The sequence below is a fragment of the Schistocerca serialis genome, chromosome 6 (genome assembly GCF_023864345.2).
Source record: "Schistocerca serialis cubense isolate TAMUIC-IGC-003099 chromosome 6, iqSchSeri2.2, whole genome shotgun sequence".
Lineage (NCBI taxonomy): Eukaryota > Metazoa > Arthropoda > Insecta > Orthoptera > Acrididae > Schistocerca > Schistocerca serialis.
In genome coordinates this window covers 719,237,578-719,246,668 of record NC_064643.1, presented here as the reverse complement: position 1 = coordinate 719,246,668, position 9,091 = coordinate 719,237,578, and the positions used below count along the sequence as shown (strand labels likewise).

The 9,091-nt window shown below is 42.9% G+C and overlaps 1 pseudogene; it reads right to left on the bottom strand.

Moving 5' to 3' along the window:
* Positions 1 to 303: 303 nt before the first annotated feature.
* On the bottom strand, positions 304 to 832 carry LOC126485045 (SUMO-conjugating enzyme UBC9-B-like; annotated as a pseudogene).
* Between the last annotated feature and the right edge of the window lie 8,259 nt (positions 833 to 9,091).

Genomic DNA, 9,091 nt, shown 5'->3' with positions numbered 1-9,091 from the left:
TCGATTTCATTCTAATCAGTCAAAAAATAAGACTATTACTGCACTGTACAACTGGTAAAATATTTGAGTAGTTCTATTAACATCTGACATTCTAAATAACATCTTAAGTTTATGATTAAAAAAGGGCTAATACCAATTAGCAACTACTTCTCAAGCATTTTACAGAGAACACATTTATTTCACACACAGATACATAAAAAAATTAAATTATAGGTACAGCGAACGGAAGTTCTTTAAAAGTCAAAGGAATATAAGAGTGAACAAGTTCTTTAATAGTTACATTTCAGTTTAATTGGAAATAAATCAGTCTTTCTTAATATGTAGCAAATCATTGACTGAAGTAACCATCTGACTCCTGTGAGGTCTTGCACGAGCTTGTGCACGAACCCTCTTCGCGTATTCGCATATTCCAAACGATTTTGGCAGGATATTGTATATGCTTCTGCCGGAGCAGGATCTTTTATATTCGGTTCATTTAACAAGTCTTGAATTCCAAACAAAATCTGCTTGATTGTTATCGCTGGTCGCCATACCTTGTCTTCATCAAGAAGTGAGCTGCAATCTGTTCCTGAAGGATAGACATTGGGATGGAACAACGGTGGCTCAAATTTGCATTCTGGGGGCTAGAAGGATAATCATCCTTGACGATCATTCTTAGTTTATATTGACCTCCTTCCCAAGGTGTCCCTTTCTTCCCAGGTATGGAACATTCCCAGCTCATCAGATTTAAGCTTCTATCTGCGTTCTTTTCTGGTCGAGCTACAAAGCCAAATGGGTGATCCTTCCTCCAGGCTTTCCGCTCCGCTAGACGTCCTATGGCGATCCCCGACATTTCGGCACCGAGCCTAGCGGTCTGATCCAAGCGTTAACAATGTATAATACAAAGAGTTTTCTCAACACCAATCTTTTGGACACAATACACCTCCCGTTTAAACACAAGAATTCGATTGAGCCACATGCGCCATTGTGAAAAGCAACCTTACTTTTGGCGACTTGAAGTTTCTCACAACATTTCAAAGTCAGTTATCTACAGAAATTTTGACAGTTGTGTGGTTCAGATTTGGCTTACTGGTATCTGAGTCCTGATTTTCGCATAATTTAAATACAAAAATCCACTTTCCGGGCCGTCTCTTTGTAAGCAGATCATGTTTCCACCTACCTCTACGCCCTCACTGACGTCCGTGTCTGTCATTTCATATCTGTATAACTTGAAAAAACATTAAAGCAGTGTACCGCACACCAGCGCCAGTTCTGAGCTAGCACTTCTTTTCGCTAAATTGACGGTGACGCCCTGATTAGTTACTGGGTTTCCTGATAATGACTCTGAACGTTTTTTTTTACAAGTTCTAAGTTTTTCTGATCAGATTTTCTAAATTTTTTAATATTTTGTAGTCTACTGATGTATAGAATAGGGACATATGGAGAACACTTGAAAGAAGAAGAGACAGGGTGATAATATATGTGTTAAGACATCAGGGAATAGTTTTACTGATATCAGAGGGAGCTGTAGAGGGTAAGATGACAGAGCTTGAAATGTAAGCCAACATATAAAAAATGAAATAAGTGTATGGCATTGTTGGACGGCGGGCTCCATCCGGGGAAGTTCGGCCGCCAAGTGCAAGTCTTATTTCAGTCGAGGACACATTGGGCGACTTCCATGCCGGTGATGAGGACAACACAACGCCCAGTCCACGAGGAGAGAAAACCTCCAAGCCGGCCGAGATACGAACCCGGGCCCACTGCATGGGAAACAAGAACGTTACCATCCACCTAAGCAGGCGGACATATCCAACATACAATTGAAGACATTGGCTTCACTCCTACTCTGAGAGGAAGAGGTTCGCACAAAAGAGGATATCAACTTAGGCTTCGTCAAATCAATAATAAGACTGACGACGTGCAAAAATAAATAAATCAATAAAATCAAATAAAGTAAAAAAATTACAACGAAAAGACATAATATTGTAAATGTTCTATAGTATTATTACATCAACCAATTTTTAGCGTCTTACAAGGCGATCATAGTTTAAGTTTAATGATAGCCTTGTAAACCGAAAACCAGTTAAGAGGAAACTGAAGAGCCAAAGAAACTACTACACCTGCCTAATATCGTGTCGGGGCTCTGTGAGCACCCAGACGTGCCGCAACGTGACGTGGCATGGACTTGACTAATCTCTGAAGTAGTGCTGGAGGGAAGTGACACCATGGATGTTGCAGGGCTGTCTATAAATCTGTTAAGAACACAAGGGGCGGGAGATCTCTTCTGAACTGCACGTTGAAATGCATCCCAAATATGCTCAATGATGATCATGTCTGGGGAGTTTGATGGCCAGCGGAAGTGTTTAAACTCAAAAGAGTGTTTCTGGAGCCACTCTGTAGCAATTATGGACGTGTGTGGTGTTGCATAGTCCTTGTGTTGCCAAAGACCGTCGGAATGCCTAATGGACGTGTATGAAAGCAGGTGATCAGACAGGATGCTTATGTACGTGTCACTTGTCACAGTCGTATCTAGAAGTATCAGGAATCCCATATCACTTCAACAGCACACTCCCCACTCCATTACAGAGCCTCCGCCAGCTGGAACTGTCCCCTGCTGACATGTAGGGTCGATGGATTCATGAGGTTGTCTCCATTCTCATACACGTCCATCCGCTCGATACAATTTGAAAGGAGTCTCGTCCGACCAGGCAACATGTTTCCAGTCATCAACAGTCCAATGTCGGTATTGACGGGCCTAGGTGAGGCGTAAAGCTTTGTCTCGCGCAGTCATCAAGGGTAAGCGAGTGAGCGTTCAGCTCCGAAAGCCCATATCGGTGATGTTCTGTTGAATGTTTCGCATTCTGACTCTTTTTCATGACCCAGCATTGAAATCTGCAGTAATTTGTGGAAGGGTTACACTTCTGTTACGTTGAAAGACTCTCTTCAGTCGTTGTTGGCCCCCTTCTTGCAAGTTTTTTTTTTCCGGTCACAGTGATATCGGAGATTTGATGTTTTACCGGATTCCTGATATTCACGTACACTCGCGAAATGATCGCACGGGAAAAATCTTCACTTCATGGCTCCCACAGAGATTCTGTGTCCCATCGCTCATGTGCCGACAATAACACCACGTTCAAACTCGCTTAAATCTTGATAAGCTGCCATTGTACCAGCAGTAACCGATCTGCGCCAGACACTTCTTCTCTTATACAGAGCGTTGCCGACCGCAGCGCCGTATTATGCCTGTTTACATATCTCTCTCTGTATTTGAGCCGCGTGGGTTTAGCCGAGAGGTCTAAGGCGCTGCAGTCACGGACAGTGCGGCTGGTCCCGGCGGAGGTTCGAGTCCTCCCTCGGGCATGGGTGTGTGTGTTTGTCCTTAGGATAATTTAGGTTGAGTAATGTGTAAGCTTGGGGACTGATGACTTTGGCATTTAAGCCCCATAAGATTTCACACACATTTGAACATTTCTCTCTCTATTTGCTGTATTTGAGTACGCATGCCTATACCAATTCCTTTGTCATTTCAGTGTATTTGTTTTCTTTTCCTGTTGTCCTCAGTTTCGCGTAATGTCATGTTGATAATTAACACTTTAGATCCGTCTAACCATAACTGAACAAAACTGTTCATTTCCTATAGCTGCGGAAACAAAACTTCGTATGGCAGAAAGTAGAATAGCTGCAAAACAGAAAGTAAGACACATGTAGACCTTCTTCTACGAGTTTTACCACTGAAGGCGCCTTGCAAACAATAAAAGCGAAATGCGTATGGTAAGAAATCCTCCTTTCATTCAGTTGTGATTAGAGGGACTGAACCGCTGCGCGGTCGATACGTCACGCCATGGTGTCTATAGCTCTGGTCAGACGCGCTGGTGGGTGCCAGCAAGCGCGCTGATGCCGCATATGGGCCTAGTCTCGCCTAGAGCTAACATTCGAAAATAGCAGTGTTGAGCGCCCGTAGTTGTCTAGTTCCAGAGCCAGAGGAACGACATTAGCGAGACGGCGTGTAGATTTTCGCGCAATTCTTGTTTTCCACAGTGCTATGTGGGTAATTCAAATCCCAAGGTGTTGACAGATGTGAAAATTACCGAATTATCTGTAAGTCACGGCCGCAAAATACTAACACGATTTACAGACGAATGGAAAAACTGGTAGAAGCTGACCTCTGGGAAGATCAATGTGAATTCCGTAGAAATGTTGGAACACGTGAGGCAATACTGACCCTACGACTTACCTTAGAAGATAGATTAAGGAAAGGCAAACCTACGTTTCTAGCATTTGTAGACTTAGAGAAAGCTTTTGACAATGTTGACTGGAATACTCTCTTTCAAATTCTGAAGGTGGCAGGGGTAAAATACATGGGGCGAAAGGCTGTTTACAATTTGTACAGAAACCAGATGGCAGCTATAAGAGCCGAGGGGCATGAAAGGGAAGCAGTGGTTGGGGAGGTAGTGAGACAGGGTTGTAGCCCATCCCAGATATCATTCCATCTGTATATTGAGCAAGCAGTAAAGGAAACAAAAGAATAGGAATTTAAATCCATGGAGAAGAAATAAAAACTTTGAGGTTCGCCGATGACACTCTAATTCTGTCAGAGACAGCAAAGGACCTGGAAGAGCAGTTGAATGGAATGAACAATGTCTTGAAAGGAGGATATAACATGAACATCAACAAAAGCAAAACGAGGATCATGGAATGTAGTCGAGTTAATTGGGGTGATGCTGAGGTAATTAGATTAGGAAATGAGACGCTTAAAGTAGTAAATCAGTTTTGCTATTTGGTGAGCACAATAATTGATGATGGTCGAAGGAGGGAGGATATAAAATATGGACTGGTACTGGCAAGGAAATCGTTTCTGAAGAAGAGAAATTTGTTAACATCGAGTACAGATTTAAGTTTTAGCAAGTCATTTCTGAAAGCATTCGTATGGAGTGTAGCCATGTATGGAAGTGAAACATGGACGATAAATAGTTTGGACAAGAAGAGAATAGAAGCTTTCGAAATGTGGGGCTACAGAAGAATGCTGAAGATTTGATGGGAAGATCACATAATTAATGATGAAGTATTGAATAGAATTGGGGAGAAGAGGAGTATGTGGCACAACTTGACAAAAAGAAGGGACCGGTTAGTAGGAAATGTTCTGAGGCATCAAGGGATCACAAATTTAGCATTGGAGGGCAGCGTGGAGGGTAAAAATTGTAGAGGGAGACCAAGAGATGGATACACCAAGCAGATACAGAATGATGTAGGCTGCAGTAGGTACTGCGAGATGCAGAAGCTTGCACAGGCTACAGTAGCATAGAGAGGTGTTTCAATCCAGTCTCTGGACTGAAGACCACAACAACAACAATGTGGGTAGGATTTCGAAGCAGCTCCAACAAGGCTTACTTCGACAGTAGGAAGAATGTGACTGAAAATGGCAACTGAGTTTTGGCGTCAAAGCAATTCCACAATGCACATTTGCTATAAATATTTAAAATACCTTCTAGACAATGGTGGTGACCTGTTAGCGTATACACGGATGCTTCATAGGAAATATTTACGGAAAATGGGCATAATGGATAGCGATGATATCACAGAAACGCAGTGGTACGTTACGGAAGAAAAGCAACCATTTTAAGAAAAAACTTTGCTAACGTACGGGTTATCTGTGCAGCAGCTTGTGGCATTGGAACAAGAACTATCCAAAGCATGTGTCGGAAGAAAAGAATCCCCTACGTTCAGTTCTCCAAGGAAAAATATTAAATAACATAGTTCTTTAACCAAATCAAACAACTTATCAAAAGACGTTGTCAGGCCGAGATTCCATCAGTTTTACAATAATGGCGATTACCTGACGTCAGAAAAGCTGAGAAAAAATTCATTGAAAAAATAAATTTTACTGGATGGGATAGGTCTGCGAGACTTCTGTTAAGCGATATAAGATTTAAATACGGAAGTGATATGAGACCTATACTCTATTTGGATGAAACTCAGGATACTCAGAACCATTCAGTAAAGTACTTATTGTAGAATTCAAGCCAAAGTGGGGCTGTAAGCTACCTGTTGGGAAGGGAGCCAGGCTGACGACTATGCATGTGGGGTCAGCGAAGACTGTTTTTCTTTAAAAACAGTAAATAATTTACAGATGTAACAAAAAAAAAACAAGTCAGAATACTACCATTAGGAATTGAACACAGCTAGATTTGAGCAACTATGCGTTTTCGTTAGCGTGCTAGTTTGCTTGAAATTCCAGTAGTTATAGTAGTTTTCACCCTGATATGCGCTTTTGTCAGTGATTTACATACATTTACACTTCATATAAACTTGTAATACCTAATGTTATCTATAAAAGTTTTCCACTCCACAGAATTCAGATAACGAATTGAACAGGAGGGCTTTAACAATGTTTTCTAAATTCACACAATGTACACATCATTGCTACATAACGATATGACTGACGTAGCCTAAATCACCATTTCACCGCAAAAACGAGCAATTAAATTGATTTTGAACAAAGCAGAAACTACTACGATGAGTAACAGAGGTGCATGTGACTTATGAAGTGCTTGTGACTCACGATCTGGCAACAGCGCGCTAGCAGCCACCCGTCAGTACACGTGACCGGAGCTATAGTAAAACATCATGGCGTTAGGAGGGCGTCGTTCGGACGGAGATGGAGGCGCGAGGGCAGTGACGGAGAGACCGGGAGGGTGAAACAGTTCGCTCGAGGTGAGGCGACCGGGTTGGAACTTGGCGGGGAGGCGATTAGTGTGCTGGCACTTGACAGCTAGTAAAAGTTCGGCAGTTAACAGTCACCGGCTCTGAGGGTAGCAGCAATCCCAGGACGAGAAACTCAGGCCGGTTCCTCGATTGTGAACCATTATTACCTCGGCTGCGGGCCGCGGTGAACCTTTGTACCTGTGGGGCGCCTGCCGAGGGAAGGAGCGTGTTGTCTTCTTCAGTGACTGAACGGACGTAGAGGCGGACGGTGGACAGTTGATGTGTTGAAGTATCCTAAGGAAATGCAGTCCGAAAACGAAGGAAGTAGGTTACAGTACACTTGTTCGCCCACTGCTTGAATACTGCTCACCGGTGTGGGATCCGTACCAGATACGGTTGATGGAGGAGGTCCAACGGAGAGCAGCACGCTTCGTTACAGGATCATTTGGTAATCGCGAAAGCGTTACGGAGATGATAGACTCCAGTGGAAGACTCTGCAAGAGAGACGGTCAGTAGCTCGGTACGGGCTTTTGGTGGTTTCGAAAACATACCTTCACCGAGGAGTCAAACAGTATATTGCTCCCTGCTACATATATCTCGCGCAGTGACCACACAGAGACATACCGACAATCTTTCCTTCCACGAACAATACGAGACTGGAATAGAAGGGAGAACCGATAGAGGTACTCAAAGTACCCTCCGCCACACACCGTCAGGTGGCTTGCGGATTATAGATGTAGATGTAGAAGATGCTGTGTCGGCTCCACGCTGTCTTTCCTGGATCGTTGTACTGATATATCAGGTGAGCTTCCGATTTGGGTTATCGGATACGACGGAGCCGAGCATCGGTAGTGACTGTAGTTATAATTAATATTTCCTGTACCAGTACTGCAACTGTTTAGTTCGGTAGTTTTATGGTTGTTTGTTCGAGGTTCACGTCTTGTTCCATATCACACTTCTGGTTATTGATCCCGCTTCTGTCTCTGCGCAGAAAAGTTGCGTGTGCACTCCTATAAAATTGCTGAATTTGCTTCTTTATTTAATCTGAGTGTTATTCGCGAAGTTCTGTCTCATCTTCCTAGTAGGCTGCCGTAAGGCGTCGCATGTGTGACGGCGCGCATTTATATGTTGGGTGGGTTCATTTCGTGTGCCACGCCCTGCATGAGTTGTTACTGGAGCGCACAGTTTCATTTATTGTCTTGCTTATAATACCAAGTTCGACCTTCTTTTTAAGGGCGGCTCTTTTTATCTTAATTATTAATTCTCATTAAGTTTCTCAGAACTGCTGAAAGCAAGGGGAAACTACGGCCGTAATTATTCCCGAGGGCATGCAGCTGTACTGTATGGTTAAATGATGATGGCGTCCTCTTGGGTAAAATATTCCGGAGGTAAAATAGTCCCCCATTCGTATCTCCGGGCGGGGACTACTCAAGAGGATGTCGTTATCAGGAGAAAGAAAACTGGCGTTCTACGGATCGGAGCGTGCAATGTCAGATCCCTTAACCGGGCAGGTAGATTAGAAAATTTAAAAAGGGAAATCGATAGGTTAAAGTTAGATATAGTGGGAATTAGTGAAGTTCGGTGGCAGGAGGAACAAGACTTTTGGTCAGGTGAATACAGGGTAATAAACACAAAATCAAATAGGGGTAATGCAGGAGTAGGTTTAATAATGAATTAAAAAAATAGGACTGCGGGTAAGCTACTACAAACAGCATAGTGAACGCATTATTGTGGCCAAGACAGACACGAAGCCCACGCCTACTACAGTAGTACATGTTTATGTGCCAACTAGCTCTGCAGATGATGAAATTGAAGAAATGTATGATGAGATAAAAGAAATTATTCAGGTAGTGAAGGAAGAGGAAAATTTAATAGTCATGGGTGACTGGGATTCGAGAGTAGGAAAAGGGAGAGAAGGAAACATAGTAGGTGAATATGAATTGGGGCTAAGAAATGAAAGAGGAAGCCGCCTGATAGAGTTTTGCACAGAGCAGAACTTAATCATAGCTAACATTTGGTTCAAGAATCATGAAAGAAGGTTGTATACACGGAAGAATCCTGGAGATATTAGAAGGTGTCAGATAGACTATATAATGGTAAGACAGAGATTTAGGAACCAGGTTTTAAATTGTAAGACATTTCCAGGGGTAGATGTGGACTCTGACCACAATCTATTGGTTATGAACTGTAGATTAAAACTGAAAATACTGCAAAAAGGTGGGAATTTAAGAAGATGAGACCTGGATAAACTGAAGGAACCAGAGGTTGTACAGAGTTTCAGGGAGAGCACAAGGGAACAATTGACAGGAATGGGGGAAAGAAGTACAGTAGAACAAGAATGGGTAGCTCTGAGGGATGAAGTAGTGAAGGCAGCAAAGGATCAAATAGGTAAAAAGACGAGGACTAGTAG